Here is a 23,802-nt window from a genome sequence, read left to right as displayed (position 1 = left end):
GCATGCGGTAGAACACAGCCTTACATGGTCCTTAAGTTTTTTTCCACAATTCTTATGTTCCATTACTTTATTAAAAAGTTAACCAAACTTTAATTAGGGGAAATTAAATCATTTGATTTTAATTTTTAATTTATAGATGATTTATAATTAGATCATTCAATTGTTATAACATCACATAAAAACCACCAAAATGTTGTTTTTAAGCATTTTTATTCAAAATCTGCATATGAGAAGAAAAGTCGCCATTGATTAGAAAAGCGCAGTTAAACATAAATGCTTTTTACTTCTTACTGGTTAAAAATATCGATATATAAAACTCTTAGGTAAAATTATAACTCATATTGGTATTTAAAATATCTTTCGATATTATGTTTGAACATTTTATCATACTACTAGGACATATTAATAACTTAGTTAGAACATTTTGTTATGACTAAATCATATATGTTGTTATAAAATATCGTGATATTACCTGTAGAATTCTTTATTTTAAGGATTATATCACTTAAACCTATTTAAAAATAAACCCTTAATTTATTGCATAAACTACAGATTATTCTAGTGCGGGATACCATTATTGGAAAAAAAATTAAACAAAGAGGCACCCCCAAGGGACATGGACGGTTCATCTGATACTTCATTGGCCAACTAGTCAGTAGAGGAATAATTATTTAAATGTGGTGTCATAGTCGACACATATTCGATTGTGGTATCAACTTGAGATTGTTAACGAAGCTTTTTCAAAGATCAATAATACACGGGTCGTTTCAGGAATGTTTACAGACAAAATTCATAAAGAGTAGAAATTGATGCCGGAAGTTACAAAACATGTTGTTTTCTGTTGGCCACTGTGGCAGTCATCCTTGGATTTCAGGTTCGAACCCAACATAACTAACACTTCTTTGTATTCACTTGGATACTTTTGGTAATGTTTGGTAAGAATGTACTAAAGCAAGAACATATAGGGCATAGTGTGTGAGTACATTTACATACTTATTGAATTAATTACTTTATCAAAAGCAAGAAAAAAATGGAACCAACTCAATAAATTTTGCGGTAGAATATTTTGCAATAATCATACATTTACATTTCTACCTGTAATTCATAGATTAGACAGGTGGAGGCTATCCAAACTATCTATAGAAACCAAAGGAAACCTATCTTTCTGAAACAAAAAGAATAAAGTATTAAAAACAATAATTACATAAGAATAATGAAGAACTAAGCTGATAGGTTAAAAACACCAAACCATTTCAAATTAACTGCATATCAAAATCCATGTTAGCAATGAGTTTCGCTGTTTTTTGACATCAGGCGCAGTGATATTCAACTAATGTGTCTGCGATAATTAGGAAAGACGGCGGAAAACATGACAACCTGGCATATGAAAAATTAAACACCTTATTTAATTTTCCCGCCGTTGTCCCTAATTACATCACAGTTGTTGACTATCACTACTCCACACAGCAAACTAGAAAAATAAACCCTCATTTTTACATAGGTTTACACAGAAAATATTGCATTTATTTGGTGCTGTAACTTCATCTTAGGTCATGAATATCAATGGTCTGATATTATAAGTATTACTGATAAGCTTTTAAATTTTGTTTTGGAAACATAGAGGGCCTTTAAGGCAAAAAAAGAAAAAAAATACTCTAAATACAGCTATGCATTTTCATTCACTTTAAGTTCATTAAATTCATTGTCCAGTCATTTAATTAATAACTATTTACTATTCATTAGAAGAAAAAATACAAAAATCAAATAATATTTAAGTATGAAGAGGATAACCTTGGTATATAAAAATGCATTAATCAAGTAAAACTTTTCCAGATTAAACACTGTACCAAAAAAATTATTATTATTATTTTTTTTTTTAATGAAGTAAGTGTAAGAAACTTTTCTATGAATTGCAATAAAAATCATTACTCATTACTCAGGAGGTCTGTCACACTTATGACTCTAAAGCATCTAACAACATGGATAATTCGTTATAGTGCAGCTCAAAACATTTCATGAATAGAGTAATAATGTTGGATAGAAATGGAATAAAATGCAAATATATAAAATTTTGTAGATAAAATATCATATTAGACACAAACACCTGTTTGACAAATAAATAGTTTAAATACATGTACTATATATTTGCAGGAAAGGGGAATTATTTCTGTTCAAGGAACAACAAGTATTCGACGAAGAGTGATTTGAGCTATCCAGGTTTTTGTTACATACAAAATACAAAAAAACAGACCAGGTTTTTGTTACATACAAAATACAAATAAACAGAGGCATGGTTGGGACCATGCGATCAGTTTGACAAATGGGATGTGTTCAAGAAATGCCAGTTATGAGTTAGAGGGTTTATACTGTACTTGGTACATGTTTGGCCCGTTTTACTTTAAATTTACAAAAGCAAAAATAAATATGTCACTGTAGTAAAAATATTGAGCATCCGAAATTAAATCAAGATTGTATGAACATTTTGATCAGTGTATATAAATAGTTGCCTAATCATTAATGCAATAATCAAATTTTCATATATTTGTGACCGGAGCCCAGGTTGGATTGGGCAGGTCACGTTAGAATTGATGTTGTAGTAGTTCGTCATGATGGGGGGAAATTAGCTGGGCACAATTAACACACAGTATATGATACGATTGTTTATTTGCAAGTGAGAGGTAAAATTACACATAATCCAATGATAATACACAATAGACACAAATATATATATACAGTTGAAGTCGTAGGGGAAAGTCAAGTCACCATGATGAATTAGTCAATTAATGCTATGTATCCGTAATAAACTTCATATAAAATCCAGTAAGTAGAGGTAAAATCCAAATATAAGAATCTCTGACTCTATACTCCTAACTGAACTCTCCAACTAACTAACTAACTAACTAACTGATGTATCTCCTTAAATAAGAATCCTAAATCTACTCTAAATTATAGTGACAGGTGGCAATTGCCCTTTTTACTCAAAGTTCTCAAAATAGAGTGACATGTATTTCTCATGGCAAAAATGGGTGAGAAAACAATTAACATGTCTACATATAAAAAAAAGGAAAAGGTTTTAGATAATTGAAGGCTTAATCCTTTCCTGTTTGTCCCAGGAAGTAAGGGATTAACTCTGGCACCTTTAGCTAGGATATACTTGACAATGGATAATTATTTACAGGTAAAAATAAAAATGACTTACATATGACAGAAATGGTCTAGATAATGATTTTATACTAATTTTCAATAAAATATATAGACAATTTGAATAAAGAGAAAAATATGATAAATTGTGCAAATTTAGTATTTGCACTGGTGAAATGATAAAATTGGAAATAAAATACACGTGTATGCAAAAGATGAAGCTGTAATATATGTTGTTGAAGTTCTTTAGAGTGGAATTAGGTCTGGATTGAAACCATGTACTTGGTTGAAATGTTCAACGAGCTTAAGTCGGAATGCATTTAAGCCTTGCAGGGATGCTTCTGATGCAGGCAGATGCACAGGTTTTTGCCATTGTATGTGATGTTTGTATAGATATTGTCCGGAGATAGTGTCAAATCTTGCTGCAGAAACTGGATTGTTTTGCTGTCTGACATGTGGACATTGTGGTGATTTCATACATTTGTGAACTTCTGTTTTGAGTGTTTGTAAATAGGAGAGCAATACATCTGCTGGTATATCTTGAGAAAGTGACATACTTGAAAATAATTCCCCATTTGGATGCATGAGGTGATACCTAGTGGTTTTCTTGTTCCTGTCAAGAGACGCAACATATACTGTAGTTTTTGGTGTCCTCTGTATAAGGTTCACATCTGGTTGTTTCTTAGTGTCAAAAAATTTCTGCTGTTTGGTCCGTTTCTTGCGTCGTCCTTTGGCTGTATAAAAGTCTGTGAAAGTCATCTTTTAATTCTTTTGGAATTTTACTTCCATCTTCCCATAAAGTCTTTGGTATTCCTGAGAATTTGACTTTGTATATGGGAGTACCTCGATACAGACTATACTCTAGTAGTTTCTCAATGGACTCTGGCTTGAACTGTTCTGTCCTTGTCTTCTGCTGAGGTTTGTTCTGTGCAGGATTTTGAGACTGTCTGGCAGGAGGTTGATCAACTACAGGTGTTGGATTGATGTGCTGATTTGTGTTCTGATCCTGTGTAGAATTGTCGTATTGTGTAGGCATGTTGTACATAGAATCATCGTCAGCATTATCCAAGGAATTATCATGTTTAGAATTTGAATTGTGATTGTTGTGAGTTTGATGATTATTGTTTTGGCTAGAGTGAATTTGCCTATCCCTGTTGTCAGACGGATGATTTGGTTGATTTTGCCTGGGTTGTGTGTTGTCTAGTTGCTGTCCATCAACGAGTTTGTCATCATTCTGAGACTGGTCATCTATTTCTTCAGGATTCAGAAGGATGTCTTGATATTCTGGCAACAGGTAGTTTGGTCTTTCTGTTGGACTGTGGTATGGTTTCAGTCTTTTGGCATGGACAAGTGACTTCATTGTTTTGCGTTCCAGGTCTTTCCGAAGCTTGTATGTGTTGTTTGGTCCTTCTTGGATGATTGTGTAAGGTCCAATCCATTTCTGTTGAAGTTTTGGTGATGTTCCTTTTGGAACATGACTGCAGTAAAGCCAGACTCTTGATCCGACCATAAATTCTGGTTGTTGAGCTTTCTTGTCATGTTGATATGTATACTTTTGTTGCTGTTTCCTTATGTTCTCTGCTGCAATGTCCCTGCATATTTGAAGTTGCTCAATTGTCCTTGCTAAATGCAGTCTGGGTTCAGGTGGCAAAGTTGGTTTAGGTGTCAGGGCAACATCTATCGGAAGTCTCATTTCTTGTCCAAACAGGAGGTAATATGGTGAGAATTGCGTTGATTGTGTAGCTGGTGTTGATCGATAGGACATCATAACAGCCGGAATGAATTTTACCCAGTCAGTTTGTTCTTTGCAGTATGGTCTTAGAGTTTGTAAGATGTAGGAATTCATTCTCTCACATGCAGCATTAGTCTGTGGATGGTATGAACTTGTATGATGTCTTGTCACTTCAAATAAGCTACAGAGTGCTTGTACAAGTTTGGACATGAAGTTTTGGCCTCGGTCACTTACTAATGTCCTTGGGGCTCCATATCTGGCAAATATTTCCTCAAACAGTACCTTGGCTACTTCTGCTGCTTCCATTGATTTTAAGGGAAATGCCTCACACCACTTGGAGTAGCTGTCCACAACTAGAAGTAGGTATCTATGTTTGTCAGGTGTAATGGGTAATTCCAAGAAGTCCATATGCCATCTGGAAAATACATCTTCTATAGGAAGTGGTCGTAATGGAACTGGCTTTTGGTGAGTTGAACGTTTGGACTGTTGGCAAGTTTCACAGGTCCTAACATACTTTTCAACATCAGCATACATGTTTGGCCAGTAGTACTTTGCTCGAAGGGCTGCGTAAGTGCGTTCCTGTCCTTGGTGTCCTCCTCCAGCAATGCAATCGTGGTATGATACCAGAAGATCAAGTCGCAGTGGTTCAGGAACACAAAGTTGTTTAATGAGGCTTTGGTCTGCAGGTAAACCTCGTGCACGTTCTTTGTAAAAGTGGTATAGTAATCCATCAACAAGTTCGTAATGGTAGGCTTGAGCAACAAGTGATCTTGCAAGTTTGTTGTTTTCTGGAACATTTCCTGTTTCTATATAGTCGATAATGGAATGAAAGTTTGGACACACTTGTTGCAGTTGTCGAAGCGTTGGGTTGTTAATGATATCGTTGTCTGTGTTGCTGTTGTTGCCGTCTATAACTAATATGGCTGGAGGAATGGGCCTAGTGTCTGATGAGTATTCAAATGTTACAGCAGTGTGTTGTTTGGTGTCAGGTTGTAAGGTTCCAATGGTAGGAAGATCTTCTGACTCCGAGAAGGTGTCAGTTTCTGTGACTGGATACTGCTGTCTGGACAAAGCATCTGCAACTTGGTTATTCTTGCCTGGCTTGTGTACAATCCTGAATTTGTATTGCTGCAGAAACATTGCCCAGCGTCCTAATCGACCATTGGCATCTTTGTTATAGTCCAAAAACCGTACGGTGATGTTGTCCGTGAAAACTGTAAATTCGGAGTTGGTGAGGTAGGCCTTGAAGTTTTTGATAGCTTCTATAAGGGCTAAACCTTCCTTATGATTAATGTGCCAGCGCTTCTCTGGATCTCTAAGAGCACGTCCACCATAGGCGATAACATTCTCTAATCCGTTTGAGTTGCGTTGAGACAGGACATATCCAATGGAAAGGTCTGATGCATCTGTTGATAGAATGAATGGCCTATTGAAATCTGGAAATGCCAGTATGGGTGCCGATGTCAGTCTGTGTTTTAATTCCTTGAACGCGGATTCTTGTTCCTGAGACCATGTATATTTTTCATCTTTCTTCAGCAATGATGTCAAGGGTGCGCAAATCTTAGAGTAGTCTTTTATAAATCTCCTGTAGTAGTTGCACATCCCTAGGAAAGATCTCAGCTGTTTTGTGGTTTTCGGTCTGGAATAATTTGCAACGGCTGCTGTTTTGCTCTGGTCAACTTGAACTCCATCCTCTGAAATAATGTGTCCAAGATATTTTACAGCCTTGGCAGCAAAATGGCACTTGGTGGGTTGTAATGTCAAATTGGCTTGTCTAAGTTTTTGAAATACCAAATCCAAATGATGTAAGTGTTCTTTGAATGACTTTGAAAATACTAAAATGTCATCGATGTAGATAAGGGCAATCTTCCAGTTGAGTTCCCGTAAAACCTTTGTCATGAGCATCTGGAATGTGGCTGGTGCATTGGTGAGGCCAAATGGTAACCGCTTGAATTGAAAAAGTCCTTGGTGTGTAATGAATGCCGTCTTGTGCTTGGTATCTTCATCAAGGGGAACTTGCCAGAATCCACTTGCTAAATCTAATACACTGAAGATGCTGGATTTGGAATCTGCCACAGTATCGAAGACTTCGTCAAGTTTTGGAATGGGAAATGACATTAACTCAGTGACACGGTTTAGTGCTCTATAGTCCACAGCAAATCTGTATTGTCCATTTGATTTCTTAACAAGCACGATTGGACTTTGGTACGGTGAAACTGATTCCTCAATGATGTCATGTTGCAGCATAGTTTTCAGATGCTTTTCTGTTTCCAGCCTCATTTGTGGTGTTTGGGTATATCTGCACGTTTTGACAGGCTTGTCTGTTGTGGTATGGATTGTGTGATGATGTATATTTGTTTTACCTAACTCTGATGGGTCTTTAGCAAAAACATCTCTGTTATGACCTATGAGTGATAATAACTGCTGTCTCTGAACTGTCGATAATGAAGAGTTATCTACTTTGACTCCAAGGTCTTCAGCGACAGAGATTGGATCTGTATCATTTGCATGTTTGTCTGTGTCATTGGTGTCCTCTATTGATGTTATAGAATGTTTGTCAATGTGAAAAACTTTTGCCATGACTGTGTTAGGCTTGATAATGACAGACTCATTGGTTGGGTTTAAAGCTCTGTAGAAAACTCTATTGTTGTGAATTTTGTCAATGCATCTACCACCTAAGATCTGTTTGTTAGTAAGTGCACTGACTGGTTCAAGAATAACATTAGAGCCTTTGCCTACTTTAGAAACTCTAAGTGGAATGATGCATTCTTTGAGAGGTTCTAATTCGATCATAGATTCAGTACGAGCGAGTGCGCTATGTTTCTCAATACTGTCCCTATTTGTATACAATGAAGTGATAGTGTGATGTTGTTTTGAAATGATACAACTTTTTCAGAGTAATTGATATTTGCTCTGTGTGTTTCCAAGAAATCTTGTCCAAGAATTAGTTGTTGTGGTAATGTTTGTAGGATGTGAAAAGTATTGTTCATTTTTAATCCATTTACATCTATGTCAAGGTCGATTTGACCTAGGACCTTATGTGATGTTCCACAAACTCCCATGATATGTGTAATGTGCGAAGGCAAAAGGCCAGGTTTGTGAATAACCTTGCGTAATAATTGGGAATTAATTACCGATACATTTGCACCTGTGTCTACTAAGGCATTAACATGTAAATTTCCTAAATTTACTTTAATTTTATTGCCATTATTGAGAGCAGTTTCTATGGATGCTACATATGCATTTAGAGGATTCGAAGACTCCATTTTGATAGGTTGATCTAGGGTTTAGCCAATATCTTTATATTTGTGAATATAAATAATGAAAAATTATGTGTCACATGTGATATAAAGTGGCTGTACTCACCCAATATGCAGTATTTGGAAGTATCGTTCTCTCTTCTTGGTCTTTATGGCCGTTTCTCCAGAACTTTCCTTTATACTGATGATTGTAGTCTGATCCTCCGAAAACACTTGGTATTTTTAGACATCCATCAGAAATTCAACTCATTACATGGTAACCGAAACACGGATTACTCCACCACACTGTGACCGGAGCCCTGGTCGGATTGGGCAGGTCACGTTAGAATTGATGTTGAAGTAGTTCGTCATGATGGGGGAATTAGCGGGGCACAATTAACACATAGTATATGATACGATTGTTTATTTGCAAGTGAGAGGTAAAATTACACATAATCCAATGATAATACACAATAGACACAAATATATATATACAGTTGAAGTCGTAGGGGAAAGTCAAGTCACCATGATGAGTTAGTCAATTAATGCTATGTATCCGTAATAAACTTCATATAATTTCCGGTAGGTAAAGGTAAAATCCAAATATAAGAATCTTTGACTCTATACTCCTAACTGAACTCTTCAACTAACTAACTAACTAACTGTTGTATCTCCTTTTTATAAGAATCATATCCCTACTCTAAAATCTAGTGACAGGTGGCAATTGCCTTTTTACTCAAAGTTCTCAAAATAGAGTGACATGTGTTTCTCAAGGCAAAAATAGGTGAGAAACAATTAACATGTCTATAAAAATAAATGAAAGGTTTGAGATAATTGAAGGCTTAATCCTTTCCTGTTTGTCCCAGGAAGTAAGGGATTAACTCTGACACCTTTAGCTAGGATATACTTGACAATGGATAATTATTTACAGGTAAAAATAAAAATGACTTACATATGACAGAAATGGTCTAGATAATGATTTTATACTAATTTTCAATAAAATATATAGACAATTTGAATAAAGAGAAAAATATTATAAATTGTGCAAATTTAGTATTTGCACTGGTGAAATATTAAATATCATATGATCTAAGAATGTAAGTAACATAATTTGACGTAATTAAAATGCATGTGTTCACTGGTTGAAACATGAGGCACTGCAATATCCAATGAATGGCATCATGAATTTCACTTCTCTCCTACATGTCATGTCGCTTTTTCTGTATTACAAAATGTCACTTAAGAGAGGTCTTGCTGTAGGAACAGTGAAATCTTCTACTTCATATTCCCTGAAACAAACAAAATGTTAGAAAATACAGAACATAAAAAGATTTAAACAGAATTTAACAAAATTGTCTCACACTATGGTGCATTATATTTTACTGAAGTTGATATTACTGCTGTGCAACCCCAATTGACAATGATGTAAATTAACAACCCTACTGCTAAACAGTTGACTTGTATCAAAGTATTTTTTGAGAATAGTTGTGTTATCTATAGATAGTGTCACAACATAGGTAAATTGGTACTGAAGCTATACATGTATACCGATATCATTTTTATTCTTTCTGAACTTTTACCACAAATGAATAAAATTTGCGGAATTTTATCCATGGTAAATTGTCAAATTTGTAGATGATTAGTCCAACAAAGTAGAAACTGCCTATGAAAGGGCTCTTAATAATCTATATATTGGTTATAATAAATAAGTACTGTTTTTCAAAAGTAATTGGAAATCACATGTTATTCATGACTATAACTCAAATTCTCTCTGTACCCAGATAGACAAAGATAGGCATGAAAATGTGAACTCTTGTATTTCTAAGTTCAGTCAAGAAATACATCAATAGACACTATCATATAGATCAGGACTTAAATCCATCCATATACTATTTATATAAGAAAATGAGATGTTTCGGGTACTTATCTGGCATTCATTAACTAAGTCTATAAAAATCAAGAGATCCTTGATGGATCTGGGCACCTACCAAAGAATGATCTATGTCTGACAAATGAATGAGGAATCTTTTCTCTGATTTTCAAACTTCATCTATCAAAATGCAAGATGGCAGCCTGTCAGCCATATTATTGGTTGATCGTTCTTAAAAAGCAATATACACAACTAGGGCCAAAGGGAAACCTATATATGCAATTTGATACAGATCTGCGAATACTTCCCCAAAAATAATGTAACAAACTTAAAATATCAAAATTCAAGATAGTTGTCTGTCGGCCATTTGTTGCAATATGCACAACAAGGGCCCTAGGGATACCTACATTTGAAATTTAAGGTAAATGTGGATCCTTCTTTAAAGAAGTTTTCCGGACAATACTGATCCAATTCTTAAACCTGACCATTTTCACTTGGTATTGTTTTTTTTTTGTTTTATTATAAAGTAGAAGCTTTTACTACAGAAAAAAGTAGAATGACAATTTTTTTTCGTCAACAAGCAATGACTGACAAATTTTGTGACAAAACCCTATATTCATAACAGTAGTACAGTTTATATTTATTACAAAAGGCCAAGTTTCATTAAGCTCGGTGCATATTTACTCAAGTAATGATGTTCACAAAATTCAATAATTATAATTGCAAAGGGCAATAACTCTGTAAGTTATTATCTATTCAGGTTAATTTCCTAACTTGTCCGAGATCATTCCAATTTTAGCCTAAATACAAAGTTTCATGAAGATCGGGTTATATTTGCTCGAGTTATCGCGGTCAAACTCGTCTAAGAACTTTTCAATGTTAGTCTACATACAAAGTTTCAGTAAGCTCAGTTTATATTTACTCAAGTAATTGCGTTCACAAGGTCCAATAATAATTAATAGTACAAAGAGCAATTACTCCGTGAAAAATCAAGCTGTTATTCCAACTCATGCGATATCTTTTCAATGATAGTCTACATACAAAATTTCATTAAGATCAGTTTACATTTTCAAATGTTATCGCCTTCATAAGGTCCAATATTAATTATTAGTGCAATGGGCAATAACTCCATAAATTACTGTAGAATCAAGCTCAGTTTCAAACTCGTCTGAAATCTTTCCAATGTTAGTCTACATACAATGTTTCATTAAAATCAGTTTATATTTACTAAAGTTATCGCATTCACAATATCCAAAAATAAATATCAGTGCAAAGGGCAATAACTCTGTAAATTACTGCCAAATCGTGCTGATTTTCACACACGTCCAATATCTTTCCAATGTTAGTCTATATAGCTACATACAAAGTTTCATTAAGATTGGTGTATACTTTCTCATGTTATCGCGTTCACAAAGTTCAATAATAATTATTAGTGCAAAGGGCAATTACTCTGTAAATTACAGTAGAATCATTCTGATTTTCAAACTCCTGCGAGATCTTTCCAATATTAGTTTATATACAAAGTTTCATTCAGCTCGGTTCTTTTTTACTCAAGTTATCGTGTTTACAAGGAAATATTAACAGACAACAGACCAGGGACAACACACGACAAAAGACTATACATTGTATATGGTCGGGTAACCTAAAAATATGTACATGTCAAAAACATGTTGGTTTGAAATCGTATGATCCCTTTGTCCTGTGAGTTACAATATCACCGTCATATTTTGACACTGCAATCTTCTGAAATGAACAAAACATTAGAAACTTGACATTTACTTTACTGTAGCGAGCCAAGAAACCTGAGACATGAACAGTATCTATTTAACATCTATATAGACTTACTCTATAGATCATTCTTATAAGTATATGGGTTTAGATTATTTGATCCTTGTAGATCTGATGTATTGAAGTCTGTAAGGCCTTAAAAATGCATTTCAAGATCCAACTGCCACTGGGATAGTAGCAATAGGTTTGAACACCTTAGTAACCACTCCGCTATCACCCCTCTGCCCCTAAGACACCAAAGGGTCATACATCAGTCAGAGCCAATTTTCTTATTAATTTAATTCTGTAAGGTTGTTTAGACCTAACCCCTGTATTGATACGTACTTCGCCCAAAGTCAATCACTGGAAACCCCAACTTATCACTCCACTTCTCTGTAGGCTTCAAGGCCTCCATACTTGTGTGACTGTTAACCTTTATCTGAAACCTCTCTAGCTTTACTGCAGTCTACGGCACCTAAAAAGCATAAAATCTTCATATCAACATGTTAAAAAGGAAGACAAAGCTATACAAAATAAATACTATTGCTTTTACTCTACTGATCTGCTAAGGGAATATAACATTTCCATGTGTTGAATAAATAATTGATTCTTCCATTTCAGGGAGTAAAAAATGAAAAATTATGAAGTTTTAGACATTTTGACCACTTTTGGACCTGCTCAGTTAAGGACCATACAATTTGCAATTTTTATTGACCTTTGGCTAAAAAAGTTTTCTGCGAAAAAATCATTTAAAACACAAGGACTTAGCACAAATTTCTAATCAACAATATACATATATTTATCACATAACTGGCCAGTCCAGCCATGTCATACGGCCATATCATAAATATCGTAAGATACATATGTAATAACACTATTGTGACGTCACAGGTAGTTTTGATGTCATCATTGACTGACCTCACATCCAAGCCGGATATTTCAGTTTTATATAGAGACGAAATCTGAAGTTTTACTTATTTGTCTATTATTAAAAGTTATGTGCCTAAAGGCTCGTGGCATATCAAATTATTGAACTCGTTTGATAAATTCCGTATCACATAGCCACTCATGTAAGATCCTTCATATATTAAACGTTGTTTAGCTCACCACCACAATGTTCATTTTTTTTCTCTCCGAAACGCTTCTTGAGTTTACATATCATGTGAGTGCATTATGAAAATTATGTAGTGTTGCACTGTCAGTAAAATCAAAACGCATTTTAACGCAAAAATGAACATGGCGGTTCTAGTGAAAGTATATGAGCGCCATGAACCATTTTAGTTTTGTATCATTGCAGCTATAGTAGCTATGGTAACCATCCTAAACATATCAATATCTTAAGTGCAAATGTGAAAACATACTTTATAATTTGCTGAAGATGTAAGGTATGCGTAAGTGTCTACATATTAGTGCTGGGAATCATCAGTTTTATTTAACCAATCAATGATAGATTAAAATCGATTATTTTTTTCCTTGAAGTATAAACAAGTCTCATATAAAAATTCCCTTCAAAGGCTTAATTACGATCGCAAGGCCTCTCTGTGCTGTCATGTTTTCATGTCACTTATTTTCTTCACAAATCATGCTCACCTGAACGTTTACATTACTATGTATGTGCTCTCTTATTCGTCTATACGTTTAAATTTGAAATGATGTGAGTGACAACCACACACAAGGGAATGATTTTAAAAAGTTGGCTATGATTTTTTGTATGTTTTTTTCTCATCAGCTAGCTTTATACTTTGGTTTATCATGGTGTGGGAAAATTCCGACAAACTCGAATACAGATTTCTTACTTGATTAAATGATGAAACACCTCAAACCAACGATACTCGACGAACTCGATTAATCGGACCACCACTACTACATATTCTCAGTATACATGAAGTTTAATTGAAAAGAGTGCACATGTAGCCACAAAAGTAACTTGACTGTATCCTAAAGGTCTAGGATAAAAACCAACTTCCTTCAGTATATTGTAATCTTAAGGTAAATGATGATAATATTTAACAAACTATGTAATTAAAGAATAGGAGATTTCAGAAAAGATGGCGTGATGTCACAGAAACTTTACATAAGGTACAAACACAGTATGCATGGCGACTAATTAAACCAATAACTGATACGCACATCTCTGTTACACAATCGATATTTGAGCAAAAGAATACAGTTTCATACTTGCAAATTCTGATTTCAAAATGGTTTCTAAACATTTCAGAGGTTATAGACATTAATATTTTATTTTTACAATTGTTTAATTATTGCTGAATACATTTGTGTAGATTTAGTGTTGATTATGCAGCCAGCTTGCGAAGGGGTGCCGGGCCGTCACACGTATCTGTTTTTTGTTAACACCTAGAAATCCATAAAGTGAAAAAGTTATGAATAGATGATTGTATTGTGTCATGTTTCTGTTATACATAAAAAAGCTGTTCACAACACTATTAAATATAACGAAATGTGAACCACCTGGCCAGACCACGGCCGCTCGTGCATGGCTTCGCTGGTAGATCACCTCAGGCCACAGCCCATAGTTAGGGTAACATAGTCATTCAGATCCCCCGCCAATGGAGATATCAAAGCTGAAGTAAGTTTGATTTTGGAGACTTATGTGTATGAAAAAAACAACAGGAAAAAGGAAGTTGAGCTAAAGAAAGATGGAGTATAATTCAAGTAGAGCGGGGCTCAGCAATTGTTGAATCAGGTATACAGCCTTGACATTTATATTAGACTATATACACAAAGATGGGTGGAGTTTTGCAAAGTAACATTTACCATTTACCATGATATTTTCAGCAATGTTTCTATGGTTAAAGAAAAAAGCACAAAAAATGAAAACCTAAAAATAGCAAAAGGCACTACTAGACCATAAGAACAATGTGTCTATGAAGTTTCATGGAAATATCTCTGCTGGTTTTAGAGTTGTGCTCCGGAAACAATTCTTACACAACAATCGGCCATTTTCAGCAATGTTTCCATGGTTACAGAAAAAAGTACAAAAAGTGAAAACCTTAAAATAGCAAAAGGCACTACTAGACCATAAGACCAATATGTCTATGAAGTTTCGTGGAAATATCTCTTCTGGTTTTAGAGTTAAGCTCCGGAAACGAACCTGGTACAAAAATATGTTATTTTCAGCAATGTTTCCATGGTTATGGAAAAAATGCAAAAAATGAAAACCTAAAAATAGCAAAAGGCACTACTAGATCATAAGAACAATGTGTGTATGAAGTTTCTCTACTGGTTTCTGAGTTATGCTCTGGAAACCATTCGTACGGACGGACAGACGGACGGAACCCATTTGTATATCCCCCGCCAACTTCATTGGGCGGGGGATAATTAATAATACTGATACGTGATTACCAACATCTCAATAAATACTTTTATTAGATGTATATTTTGTTCTTTACAATGTATATCTTGTTTTAAAGATGCTCCACCGCTGACGAATGCTATTTTTTCACTATCAAAAACAGGAGCAGACGATTTAGTATTTTTCTTCTGTTACAAAAGTTACTTACTTACACCATTACCACCATTGAAAAGTTTGAGCTTCTAATTTTACTTCAAGTTAAAAACATGAAATAGAATTAATTGCATCCCGAAAAAATTCCGTGGCACTATATTCTATATGAAATGAAGTACTGATTGCGCATGCACCAAAGGCGAAATAGATTATTTTATGTTATTTTTTGTGTTAATTAGGCATATATATACATGATTAAACACAAGTTATTGTTCGAGTGATGAATATCATTTATGCTCTGTCGGCGGTGGAGCATCTTTAAATGAATGCTATAAACCACTGTGTTACACGTACATACAGATCTTATGTGTACATACACGTATGGCTGCCAATATCTCAAAAAATACAAGAGGCCCAGTGGGCCCGTATCGCTCACCTGTTTTTTTTTTTTAGTAATTATCACAAAGACTCTTACAATTAGAAAAATTAGCAAAATTGACTCCAAAAGTTTAATTTTGAATCACGACCATATCATGATGTTATTGATACCATACAAATATGCTATCCAATACATAGGTTCAGAGAGGAAGTAATTTATATGAAAATAGTAGCCTAATTGACCTTTTTGAACCCGTGTCTATTGGTCGTCTAAAGCCCTGAGGGGTCAGCCCTATCATTTGTACAATTTCAAATCCCAAATAAGGATGCTACCATTGTATTATGAGTGCTCTTCTATGCTTAGTTGCAGAGAAGAAGTCGTATAAATGGAAATAGCTAAATTGACCCCTTTTGACCCCACCCTTCAGGCCCTGGTGGGTCAGCCCCATCATTTGCACAATTTTGAATCCCAACCCTATATGGATGTTAACATTGCATTATGGCGTAATCCCATGTTTAGCTGCAGAGAAGAAGTTGTTTATATGGAAACAGTCAAATTGACCACTTTTGACCCTGCCCCTAAGGCACCCAGGTCAGCCCCATCATTTATACTATTTTCAGTTAGTAGCCTATAAGGATGCTACCAGTCAAATTTTGTTGAAATCTGACCAGCAGTTATGGAGAGGATTGTTGATGGACGCCGGACACCGGACGACAAGACGCCCATTGTAAAATGCTCTTTGGTCATCAAGAATTATTTACTTGCATAGATATTTCAGAAATCCAACAATTTTTTTTGAGATTTTTATAATTTTTTCAAATTTCAGTTTTTAAATTTTTCAAAATAATCATAACTTTCAAAATAGCAAGGTAAGATATGTTTTTTATTGCTTGCATATTCAGAGGGTACCCTTAGGCAAATATTTATACCATTTGTTTTTTATTCATTTATATTTAATTTGGGTGGTATCCTATACCTTAGGTTATCATGAATTAGCAATGCTTATTTTTCCTGATTTCCCCTGAAAAAAAATAGCTATGTACATTAATTCTCCAAAAGAAAATGGAATTAAATGTTGTATTGGACAGTAGCACATTTCTTGGTGATTTCTGATCATGGCAAATAATAGTGAATTAATGGTAAATGTTGCTGGTTGATTAAGTACATATGGGAAATATGGGAAGTTGAATTCTTAAATGTTCATCACACTTAATTTGACTTCAGTTTTATTTTTGTCCACCTTAGGGTAGCTACTCTGGTGTATCGTTATATCTCAAACTAAGGTTTGATGAGACACTCTTCATGTCCTTACCTTTATACAGCAGCCAATGCAATCAGAAATTGATGAACCATCGAAAACCTAGGACAGAGTCTTGCTTGTTGTTATATGAACCACATGTCAAGTTGAGATCCACTTGTCAAAAGACAACAGCAATATCCTCTACCAAAATACAATAATTAAAACAATGTTACATATATTTTTGTAAAAACAAAATGAATAAATAAACATGGGTAGGTTTTTTTCCCTTCGAATAAACTGTAAATGTACTACAAATTTCAAATACCAATTAAATTTAAACTTCTTTAACTTCTATATATATATATAGAGTCGATAGCCGGCCGTCACCTGTCTAAAAACCATATTATTACAAATGGCAATAACTCTGTATGTTAAGGCCAAATAATACTAATTTCAAAAACTCCTGTGAGATTACACTGATATAAAACTAATTTTAAAGTCTCATTATGTTCTGTGAATATTTTCTCATGTTATCATGTTCGAAAGGTCAAATAGTAATTGCAACGGCCAATTACTCTGTAAGATACAGTTCAAAATATCCAATTTCCGAAGTCGTCAGAGATTTTACTGTTCTCAAGATCCAATAGCAATATCAATAAAGTTACAGTTTAATGATTCCAATTAACAAACTGCAGGGGAAAAGCTGAGATCCACAGGGCCATGAAATTTACAATTTTTGTAAAGGGTCTGAATATACATTTCAATCTATGAAGAGCATCTGCATGGTTCCATCAAATCTGTAAATTCAGACAAGAGTTTTGAAATTTTAGCCAATTCAGCCATCGACACTAACGTAAGACCGGGGGCCCGAGGCCCCTTAAATTTGCTACGGGCCCCCTGATTGTCTGCCGTTTGTGGCCCGGCGGGCCCCTGACTATTTTACAAGAAAAATAATATTAAGAACAGGTAATCCACTGAATTTGCATTATGTCGAGTGTCTACCGATCTAACTACGAGCACTAATAATTCAGTCGCACTCTCGCAAACGTGTAACGAACGAATAAGGTACGTGAATCTTTGATGTTAGCGGCATCACCGAAACGCTTGTTATAAATACAATCCAATCCCTTCCTATCATAAGCGTCGGAAAGACTTTGATTACATTCCAAGATGTCGTTTTTGAGTAGATGGTTGGGAATTAACTCCTCCACCAGCGAAAAAAACAAAAACCTCTCAGGAAATACAACAAAGTAATCAAATATATGAAAAAATGAAGAATCTGATGATGATGATGAATTCGATAATATATGCAAACAAGACTTGTTGCAGTTACAAAGGAAAGCGTTTAAGCTTTTAATGGAAAATTGAAAATAAATATGAACAATCAACGATCAATTTTTGTGTGATTTTCTTTTATTAAACCTACTGAATCTAAATTGGTTCAAAGGAAAAACATCTCCGAAAAGGAAGAAATTACTTCATTCATCAATATATGATTATTCTAGAAGAATTAAAAATATCAATATTTAATTTGATCAAAATCCAGGGCCCCCTGATTTCCATCAGGGCCCCCACTTTTATCATCAAAGGAGCCCGGAGGTCTCCTAAGCAAATAAAGTTAGTGTCTAAGCCTGTAATTTGATTCCTTTTGGCCCCGTCCCTCTGGCCCTTGACCAATATGAATATAATGATAAAATGCTATTTCAGGCTACTAATTATAACGTAGTTCACCTAACTTCATATGAAAACTAAGCAAGCAATGTTCATAAAATGTAAATAAATGTTTCCTATACAATCTTTAGTCAATTTGACCCCTTCCCCCGTGGGAAACTTGAGACATCAGGGTCATATAATTCACAATTTTTGTGAAGGACCTTACACTGTAAGACCTTTCTTTCAATGAAAAGTATTTGATTCTACCAGTTCCAGAATTTCAGAAGACATTTTTTGAAGTTTTAGCCTATTTGACCCGTTTTGGCCCTGCCCCTAAGGCCCCCGGGGGTCAGTCATGAAAAATTTGTTAATAGGATTCAATGCTCATCTCATAAGGATAACTCTGACAACATATGACTAATTTCCTATTACAAAAGGTAATTTGTTACCAAGTTATCATCTTGAAAATAAATCCGAAAAGACAGACTGATGGAAATACAGAGACAAAAACTATAGTCCCCTCTGGTTTCACCAGCAAGGGACTACCGGTAGTAAAAAAAACTTGATGATTCAATATTCTAAAATATAGTAATTTTTACTATGGCTATACATGACTAATTAATTGTACTCCTATATATTTTATCACAATAGTATGATAATTACCTTCAATGGCTCCAAAGCATCAATCCAGATCAGTGTACCACCAATCATGATCATTTTAATACGAAATTGCCAATACCTTTGACATGTTTTCTTTTTGTATCTGTTCACAGTTCTGAAAAGGAGAAAAAGTGGGTGTCCATACACAATTAACATAAAGTATACATTGTATTCACCATTTTTCAATTTGAAATTTTATTTAAAAAGTTCCAATCAACAATCCTCTGAACTTAACTTTCTTATAATCTTCTTGTTACACAATTTTAAAGATATCACTACATCGGGTATAATTTTTAAAATTAATCTCAGAATAAATCAAATGTGCCATATCATATTGATGTTTTGAAAAGAAAAATGCACAGACAGACTGGATTTTAACACTGTATCAGAATCTGACAACTTTTCAAATTTCAACCTATATTGAGTGACCTATATATATATATATATATATAATATTATCAAATCAAAATTCGTGCAATATATATATACAGTATATGGTAAAAATGATAAAAGCGAATACTTTTGCAATTGGTAGAGTTTTAGAAACGACCAATACTTACATATACATGTATATGTAAATTTGTGTTTATACATACATGTAGTTGTGTGTCATAGTTAAAAAAGGGGCCAAGATTTGGAGAATGGATGGAGGAAGGTGGCAGCACTGGACTATATGTCAATCTTTGTGACTCATGAGGTCATTTGTAAATTAGTACAGCATCTGGATATAGTATTCAAAGGTCCTGGGTTTGAACCCTGGTCTGTAACTACATATAAATTTATTGTGGAACAAAATTGGCAAGCTTGCAAATTGCCAATCCCTGTGTCTCTGGGAGCTTGGAGAAAGGACAAAGTAATGCAGCGAAACTGGCCATGTAATAAGGATATTGATGGAGGTCCTGGTCCGGTAACCGTATAGAATCCTTGTCTAGCCATTTATTATTAATCTTCTCCACTTCCGATACATTACCTTGTACTTTTGACATTATACATTTATTAGACTTTTTTAACCAATTTATATAATTACGTACATCGAAGACTATTTGTAGCTTCAGAACTATTTTAATTATGTGGAACAACCACAGGTTTTTATAGCTGAACATCATCAGAAGGTGGACTATTCAAATCGCCTTTTGTCCGTGGTACTTCCATCCATCCTTTGATAATTCTTGTTACCCCTATTACTCATAAAGTGCTGAAGGGGTCTTTTGTCAAATTTCATATATACTATAGGTTTTCCTAGGGTCCTAGTTGTGTATAATGCATTTTGAGACTGAGCAGGCGGCCATCTTGGATTTTGATAGTTACAGTAAAAGTTTGTTATCACTATTTCTAAGAAAGTACTGAAGGGAACTTTAACAAACACATCTAGTTTGCCCTAGGGCCCTAGTCGTGCATATATTTTGGAAAGGATCAGTTAAAAAGACGGCCAACTGACCCGCCATCTTGGATTTAATTTTGGTAGATTAGGTTTGAAAAGCATAGAAAAGATAACTTTTCAAATTGTCAAGACATAGATCATTCTTTGGTAAGCACCAATATCCCTCGAGATAATTTTACTTTAAAATTCTGTTTGAGGAAACCTAGTGATCTGTTTATGCTGGATGTTTTCATTTATAAACTGACTATGTAATACCTAGGGCTCGATCAATATATCAATATACCGATACGTATGGGTTTTCATAAGCGTATCGAATACGCAAACATATCGTATATCGATACGCAAACATGCTGTATATCGCTGTATCGTTTTAACACCTCATCCTACTCTTTTTATTATAGAAAGAGAAATTCCAAATAAAATTTATTCTTAAACATCATTCAAGTAAAAACATTTCAATCAAAAGGAAGTTTTTAAAGCATCTGTGTCACCTAGATGGATTCGAAATGTTTTTTCATATCTAAGAATATAATTTGACAGAAATTAATCAACACAGATGGTGAACCATGTAAAATGACGTCACAATCACTTCACAGGTTGATATAAGATTCCAATGGCTCCAGGTCGTACCCAAATATAGCGTAAAGGGAATTTCCGTGACGTCAAAAATATATTGTGATGTCAACGGAGAGCAGCAGTTTTACTGGAATCAATGTGACTCTGCCAATATTTGTGTGTGCATTTTTGTCAGATTTTTCAAATATTAAGTAAAGTCTATAATGTGATGTTTTCTCTATTTTATTGATCTGATTATCAGCCTTCATTTTCTCTTCGAAATTATTCAACATTTGGTTTGGTTTGATTAGTTTAACGTCCTATTAACAGCCAGGGTCATTTAAGGACGTGTCAGATTTGTTGGTGGAGGAGTACCTGGAGAAAAACCACCGACCAGCGGTCAGTACCTGACAACAGCCCCACATAGGATGTGGTTATATGTCGGTACGTCTTAACCACTCGGCCACCGCAGCCCCGAAATTATTCAACAGGACTCTTGAGTATCGTGCAGAAGGGCTACTCAATATCATGAAGAGGAAATGAGTGTATGTATATACATGTAGTCAAATGGTTAACATCATGTAAGTAACATTAATAACAAACAAATATCGATTTATCAACCCTCGAAAGTGATATAACCCTCGGCCTTCGGCCTCGGATAATATCACTTCCTCGAGTTGATAAATCCCCGTATCCACCTGAAAACAGGTCGATATTTGTATAATATTTTAGGGTAGGTTACATAGAAACAGGCAAAGAATATTCTAAGGGCTGGGTTGTCAGCTAACAGATACATTGTATATGTGGTTGTTCTCTGTTGTTGATGTACCTTGTAAATATTGAAATATCTGTTAATATCTGTTATTTGTAATAAACTGTTGTAACGAGTTTGTCCTTCCTCTATATATCAGGGTTTTTATTATCTTTCAGGAGAGACGGTACAATTGCAATTTCAAAGGGTACCTTTCTATACTCTCTGTATGCTATCTAATGCAATTTACCCTAACCAGCAAAAAGTACCAGGTACGTCCTGATAATAAAACCCCTGCTCTATGATAGATCCATCCTCGATACTCCAGGAGTTGCGATCACTTACCATCAGTACACCCCTGGACTATCTCATAGTAAAATTTTAGGCAACAGAACAGGTAATTTGATTGTTTGTATACGTCAAAAGAGCCATTTAATCGTACATTTTGGTTGGCTGAGTGGCTTCGCTGTTGGGTGTTGCTCTCTCTGTTGTCTTCAAAGAAAATCTATGCAGGCCTAGGTCTGTGATTGGTTCAGCTGTTTTCCATTGAGCTGCCTCCAATTTTGCAATGAGATAGTCCAGGGGTGTGGATTGTAAGTAATCCTAACCCCTGGAGTATCGAGGATGCAATAGATCAGGCAAACAACATTCCCTACCTCCACTACAATAACATGAGAGGTTACTGGTCAGCTTTTTTTTTAATGATGTTATTTTGCTGACTGTTCCCAAGTGTATCCTCAAGCTATACCTCTAACATTGTTGTTGGAGAACACCCCCCCCCCCCTACTCCTCCCACAACCAACCAACACACATATCTCATGCATAACATGAATCAGTGATTCAGAGTGGGGCTAAATTTAGGCTTTTTTGAAAATCCTTATAATCATTCCAATACACAATGTCCTCATAAAAATCGTAAAATCCAAAAAATATTCTAAAGATTTTGAAATTAATCTGAAACGCTGATGAATCGTGGCAGCATCCCTCCTTTACTAAAACAATGTTAGAAGTTAACACGACGACAGGCGAGATACGCTATGATCCACACAATCGTGACAATGTAATCAGGGTAGAATAAGACCACATACACGTGTAGGAGTACCCCTCCTTATGCACACTGTTAGTCCTGATCATAAAACAAACTCTATGCCTACCTTTTATAAGTTGTTTTCATGTTCAAATGTGCAAAGTTGCTGCAAACCAGCCGATTTTGTTTTACTGCTAAGACCATCTCCAGAGCAGCCATGATAAATAAATCGCCGGTCAGTGTCAATCGTTATCACTAAGAAGCTTTGTTTTAGTTTCACGCGGGGAATTCCTGGCCGAGAATACTGTATTAAGACACGACGCCTGATTGGTTGATACAATTCAACGTGAATTATCTATATATGGCTAAGCACACTTTCTCCATACTATCAAGTGCTATACGTAACTATCAACAAAATTTCAAGTTAAATTTGACTCCGATATTGTTAGTATATGTAGATGAAGTTAAGATTAAGATATATTAAAGTCCCTTTAGCACTTTTTGAGAAATAGTGGTAACAAACTTTAACCATTAAAATCCAAGATGGCCGCCATCTTGTTGACCAGTCGGTCCCAAAATGCAATATGCACAACTAGGGTCCTAGGGGAACCGACATATGAAATTTGAGAAAGATCCCTTCAGTACTTTTTGAGAAATAGCGGTAACAAACTTTAACTATCAAAATCTAAGATGGCCGCCTTTAAGGTCAAAAAACTTTTTTGCAGTTAAGGTCAAAAAACTTTTAACCATAAGTTTAGTAAATCTTTTGCCCTTACGGTAAATAAATCTTTTGCCTTTAAGGTAAATAAATCTTTTGTCCTTAAGGTTAAAAAACTTTTTAACCTTAAGGTCAAAAAACCTTTTAACCATAAGGTAAATCAATCTTTTGCCCTTAAGGTAAATAAATCTTTTGCCCTTAAGGTAAATAAATATTTTGCCCT

General features: G+C 34.8%; 1 long non-coding RNA gene across 1 annotated transcript; it reads right to left on the bottom strand.

Moving 5' to 3' along the window:
- Window positions 1–7,789: 7,789 nt before the first annotated feature.
- On the bottom strand, window positions 7,790–23,589 carry LOC138329038 (uncharacterized). Its single transcript, XR_011209396.1, has 5 exons — window positions 22,989–23,589; window positions 19,151–19,262; window positions 16,907–17,035; window positions 12,095–12,224; window positions 7,790–9,401 (listed from the first exon to the last, which is right to left on the bottom strand). It is a non-coding gene; the product is annotated as an uncharacterized lncRNA (long non-coding RNA).
- Between the last annotated feature and the right edge of the window lie 213 nt (window positions 23,590–23,802).

The sequence above is a fragment of the Argopecten irradians genome, chromosome 8 (genome assembly GCF_041381155.1).
Source record: "Argopecten irradians isolate NY chromosome 8, Ai_NY, whole genome shotgun sequence".
NCBI classification, from domain to species: Eukaryota; Metazoa; Mollusca; class Bivalvia; order Pectinida; family Pectinidae; genus Argopecten; species Argopecten irradians.
The sequence above is the reverse complement of the archived record's forward strand: the minus strand, read 5'-3'. Positions and strand labels throughout refer to the sequence as shown.